At 47.3% G+C, this 6000-nt stretch overlaps 1 protein-coding gene across 5 annotated transcripts in view; it reads right to left on the minus strand.

The window, feature by feature from the left end:
* The window catches only part of SLC16A7 (solute carrier family 16 member 7), a 163097-nt gene extending 157908 nt beyond the window's left edge, over positions 1 to 5189 (minus strand). For all 5 annotated transcript variants that reach the window (XM_079936630.1, XM_079936628.1, XM_079936629.1 and 2 more), the window contains exon 1: positions 4820 to 5189. The gene's annotated coding sequence lies outside the window, so the exon portion shown is untranslated. The remainder of the gene's footprint in view (positions 1 to 4819) is intronic.
* Between the last annotated feature and the right edge of the window lie 811 nt (positions 5190 to 6000).

Genomic DNA, 6000 nt, shown 5'->3' on the forward strand with positions numbered 1-6000 from the left:
GGCTGAAGATAATGACTTGGGCGTTACTCCTACTGAGGTCAAAACACAGGCCAAGAGAGGATGAGCTTTGCCAATGGATCAAATACAGATAAGAGAAGAACTCAAACGGAAATTGAGGAACACATACTTGAGTGAGCAGGAGATGAAAGGAAAGCCGAAGAAGCAGCCACCAATGAGCAGTCAGAGAAGTAAGAGGGGCACAAAGAGCACACAGAAGAGAAGAGTTTAAGAAGCAGCAGGTGCCAACGTTACCAGAGGCTGTTGACAGTGTGAAGCGAATGAAGATTTGGACCCTCAGAGGCCAATTATAACCTGATTCTGAAATATTAATACTTAATATACTTTAGGGGGAAGGACTCACTCCTTTAAATCAAAGTAGTTTCACAGGAGATTACTCTTTTTATCCTTTGAAGAAAAAACAAAAGAATTTCTTATTGGAAGGTACACGCATTTCAAGGATAATCTCCTTAAACATTCTCAATTTGATCTTATTGGCCAATAGTTTTCAATCCCATCTAGTACTACTCTTCCAAAAGGTATTTCAGGGGACATTTTCAGTAATTATGACTGAGGGGACTCTAGCAGCATATGGAGGACAGGGGCCATACACACTAAATGTCCTGCAATAGAAGAGGCATTGCTAATCCATGTAGAGGAGCCCTGCCCAAAATGCCAACAGTGTCACCTGTTTAGAAACACTGTCACATAATGCTGTTTATCACTGAATGCACCTTTTGTATATTTGAGAAAAACTGATAGAACTTCAGATTCTGAAATTTTGGAGAATCAGTTTCAAAAACAGGCAAATATCATTAATACAGTTCATCCCTTAGAAACTTTTCAAGCAAATACATGCCTTTTAGTTTTACTGTTTATTCATATCTAATCTAGTTCCAAAAGAAATAGGTCTTCAAGTAAATTATTTAGTAGGGCAGCTTCTTATAATCTATAACTCTTCTACGTATTAGCTCTAATCAGAATCTGTTTAGGGGTGTACATGATTAATAAGAATACATTTCATTGTGTTATTAGGTGAGGAAACAGCCAATGTTTAATTTAACTGCTTTTTAAAAATACCAACAGTTTGTACAGATCTTTATTTATTTAAACGAATATTTCTCTGTGTTACCACCCATACTAGATATTTTCCATTGAAAGTTTCTGTTTTAATGCCAAATAAACAGTAATCACCAGTTCAGATATCTGAACCACACAGTATGTCATTTTTTTGTGGGGCTATCCTAAGTGTACAAAATTTTTAACAACAATATCTTTACACCAGCATTTTGTAGTTGTCACCCAAATGTCCTGTAAAATTTTCAAGAACTTATTTGGGATTTCAATAAAGATTAATAAAAACTACTGGATCTTCCAAGTAGGCAGATTAGGACCCTGGATTCACCATTTAAGGGACCAACTGAGAAAACGAAGCTTGCTCCGTCAGTTAAAAAAAAAATTCTATTACACACTGAAACTTAGTGAGCAGTCGTTTCCCAACACATTTCCTGCACACTTTGATCCAAATAGTTGAGAAAGCCTCGAACAAACAAGGATGACCTCTCAGACAATGAGAGTCCATTCAGTGGCTTATTATGCAATCCAGCACTATCATGCCATCTATTGAGAAACTTGGCTCTCCAAAAGGTTCCCAAAAATCTGTTAAGAAAAACAAGCCAGTGAACCTTATAACAACCTAGTAGCCTTAATGCCAAACATTTAATACCTGACACTAGCTACCATGAATTATTTCTATGCATGTGCTTACACAGAATAAATAATGCGGGACCAGGCAAACAACTCTTCAAAAGATCCTCAACTATCCTGTCCCCCAGGCAAAGTCCGTGAGGGATTCCCCTGCCAGATTTAGAGTTGTAGGCAGGAAAGGAGGCTCACTCTTCCCTTGTTTGTTTCTCCTCCTGTCCCTCCGCGCTTCATTTTTTCTATAAGCAGCTGTTCAGGACTATCACCTGCCAGGCACTGCACTGAGAAGAGAGGACACGACAGACAAAGTCCCTGCCCTCGTTCAGCTTCGTGCAGCATACGCCGTACCACTCAGTGGTTAAAATCAGACAGCCTGCCTGGGTGCTTGCCCCAACTCAGCCACTTGCTAGCTGTGCAAACTGAGCAACTTTCTTAACTCTCTGTACCTCAATTGCTCTTCTATAAATGTGGATATTGACAGACCTACCTCAGGATTGTTAAGGAGATAAAAGGAGTTAATAGACAGTGGTAGCACAGTGCCCAGAACATGGTAGCATTACAGAAATGTTGTTATAGTTACTATACTCTTGGGCTTCTCAGAGTGAGTGGATCAGTCTGTCCAAAGTGCAGAAAAAACTTGCTGCTCAGTCTCTCAAAAAAATGGAAATCAATTCATTAGCAAAGACCTTCTTCGGGGAAGGGATGTCCTGCCCTCATAACAAGAGAAAATCCTCCATTACCTGTTTATACTGGGTCACTCTCAATGGGCAGATGGATGGGGCTGAACACACAGGTTTCTGAGGCAAGGTACCCTTCTCAAATTTGCCTTTTAGCACATCTTAATTTCTTGAAATTGCCACATCCCTTTCAAATTATTTGACATATATGCTTCTTCCACTGAGAGGAAACTGACTGATAACAAAGAGGACAGGAGGAAGATTATCCTAGATGACTAGACGTTGAGTTTTTGGAGAGCAGAATTCCAACCTCCTTCATCTTGGGAACCACAGTACAGTGTCTGGGGTGATTTTAGGGGTTCAGAATAGCTAGTTTATTTATTAAGTGTTTTCCGTATACTTTATTCCTCACCATAGCACTTCAGGGTGGATACCACAAATCCCATTTTATGAATAAGAAAAACTGACGATGAGATTGTTAAATAATTACCCAATTTTACAAAAGTGCGGAACTGAGCTTGAAATCTAGGTCTAACTCTAAAGTTAATTACCTTTTCCCATGTGAATGTCTCAAAAACATGTTTGATAAATGAATACAGAATGAAAAGCAATTGCAGGAGACTTCTTTTACTTTAGATACATGAACCAGGAATATAACTCTGGATAAAGTATATTTCTTTAAGCCTCTTTGCCCTCTTTCCCTTCAGGAGGGCTCAAGGCCAAAGATATCAGCCAGATATTATAGAAGAGTAAATGCATGTCTAGAAATAAACTGAGCATTTAAAGGAAGGTGAACGAACTAGGACACTGGGGAGAAGGTGTTAAAATTTCAGATCGCTTACCATTATTAAAATAGTCCGAGCGGGGGTGGGGGGAGCAGTACTTAATTGCAAACTGTTGCTATGAATTTTGCAAAAACTAATTTCTGACTTTATGAATTGTTATGCAACACACTGAGTTGCTTACCGTAATCCTTCCCTTTTACTGAGATCATTCAGGCCAGCTGACTTAGACTGCTTCAAATGCACTGTGGTCAGAGGCAGAAAGTGGAGCTAGGATTGCCTCACCAGGGCCAAATAAGGGTCACCTTGTCCAATCCTCATCATTCTCTGCAGCCACCACCCAGCTCTAATTTTTCAGCCACTCTCCCCCAAATGCACACGTAGTTCTTGAGGTTTCAATGACACAGCGCATTCAAGCCGACGTGTCTGTTGAAAGTTTGCAGCCCTCCCGAGTTCCCAGTTTGGATTTACTCATAAAGCATGAGGTGCCAGTAAACGGCACCTAGTGCCCACTGTTTCCAGGCTTTTTCACATCACCCTCACCACTGCCCGTGCTTTTATTCCTCTGCTGCGTCCCTTAACAGACCCAAGAAAGGAGGACACGAAACATTAGCTTTCGTACTACTACCCCACTCAGTACTATTTCAGGAAGGAGAGGCAGAGGGAAACCGCACATTTCCTCGTGTGTGTGTGTGTGTGTGTGTGTGTGTGTGTAATTTTAACATCCCTGACGTAGACCACAAAATTCCCCCCCCCAGCCCTGCCAAGGCAGTCTGCAATCCCGTTTCGCGGAAGTAAGGGAGAAAATGGGGGTGGAGGGAGCAGCTGCGAAGCAGCATCCGCCCGAAGGAGGAACCTCGCCAGCCTCCCGCGCTACCTGGCCGGGCCTGGCACCCCCAGCGCGGCGCAGCAGCTCACGCAGGAAACCCAGCGTGAGCCCGGGAGGCGCAGGCCCTCCTCCGCCCTCGTCAAGTCACACTCCTTTTCTGCCCCCGACTGGCCTCGCCCCCGCCACGCTACCTGTGGACCGAAAAAGAACAAAACTCGAACCCCCTGGTATTGCGTCCTCTCCTTCCAGCCTCTCCGAGCCCCCACCATCTGCTAAAAGAGAAGATGCTCCGTACACACTCTCTCACCAACCCCCCATCCCCAGCTCCTGCGGCCGAGGCCACCCCGGGGTGCTGGCGGGCCAGGGGCGGGATGCTGCTGAGAAGCGCAAGCGGCACACGCCAGGCGGGAACCTGCCGGAGGGACTCGTGGGGTAAGGATGGGGGGAGCACCGCGCCGGCAGAGCCTCTGCGCAGAAGCTCGGAGCTTTGGCGTCGCCTGGCCGGAAGCACGCGGGCGCACGGAGCGCTCTCCGCCCCAGACCCCTCTGGCCCCCCTCTCCGACGCTCGCGCGCGCGCGCCCCGGGGCTGCACCCGGCTGAGGTCCGCGCTCGTGTGACGCGAACTCTCCTCCGGCAGCCGCCTGGGGGAATTTTGTCTATATAAGGGCTCGCCGGCTAATGGCTTTGGCGTGCGTGTCACATGTTGGCCATTATTTACACACACGCGTGCGGTTCCCCGGGCAGCTCGGGTGACTGATGAGCGCTCGCCTTCCTCTCCGGTGGCGCCCAGTCCTCTGCTCTTTTCCTCCCGGGGTGTAACTTACTTTACCTGGTCTCCGGCACAGGGTGGGCGCTGCAGCGATCCGTCCCCCGCCGGCCGCCGCCGGTTCGCCTCGCTGTCCCCGGGTGAATGGAATTATTTATTTATTTATGTCCCCGGACGAGTCCTCGCCCGCCTCAGCCGGAGGAGGTGGAAGAGGAGGAGGTGGAGGCGGCGGGGAGGGCAGGCGAGGCGGCTGAGCTCCCTTGTGGATGCCTGGGAGCGCGCGCCGCGCCGCTGGGGGAGGCGGAGGGCGGGGGGACGGGGGAGGGGGGTGCGGGGAGGAGGAGGGTGGCCGCGAGCTCCCGCGGCTCCGCCTGAGTCCGGGGGCCGCGAGTGGGGGCCGGCCGCCGCCCAGTGACTCCAGGCGGACTGAGCATGCTCCAGGCCACTGTCAACGCTGTAGACACTCTCTCTGTGGCTCGGGGCGCTCCACTTCGGATTTTAGTTTTGACCCTGAGAGAAAGACACAAGTCTGGTAGAACTGTTGCTCCAGATCAGTCGGAACACGCTTTACCCGAAGTACTTTGGCACCTAACCTAGCAGCCAGGTGTGTGGTAGCTCTGTTTAGATACCGCAGAGAGTGGTGCAACCTAGGGGTGAGGAAAGCCATGCCAAAGGCGAGGAACCTGGCCGAAGGCAGGGAGAAGAGAAGAGTCTCACTTGAGCTTGCAGGCAAAGTGCTGGGCCTTTTTTCACTGGAGGTCTTTGGAGGGGGGCGCCCGGGGCAGGGAGGCGGGAGGGGCGACTTCAGTGTTGGAGATTAGGCTTGCCAACCAAATCCCTCACACTAAGGGAAAAATAAAATTTACACCCCGGGGCGTGGAGGCGTAGCGCAAGAACTCGAAAATAGGAAAGAAGTGAAAGAAGGTCACTTATAAATGAATCAGTTTTAGTTTCTCAAATTATTTAATTCTTCAAAATAGGATTTAGTTATTTGACAATACATAATGCTAGGGATAATGGTAATACCAGTCTTGGTTTTGTTTCTTCTACCTTTACATTTCCCCGCTGTCTAGAACATGCTTTGGGGGAAGTTGGAAAGAAGGGCTGGAAATGAACATTTACATTGGTTCCTCTAATGTTTTTAAAGTTGAAGTACTACTTAGAGGAAAAGAAACAATCCAGGAGAAAAAAGAGGGGGCTTAGATTTGAGAATTCATATTCCAGCTTTTCTGTCCATTTAACTG

Source organism: Stenella coeruleoalba (genome assembly GCF_951394435.1).
Source record: "Stenella coeruleoalba genome assembly, chromosome: 11".
Taxonomy (NCBI): Eukaryota; Metazoa; Chordata; class Mammalia; order Artiodactyla; family Delphinidae; genus Stenella; species Stenella coeruleoalba.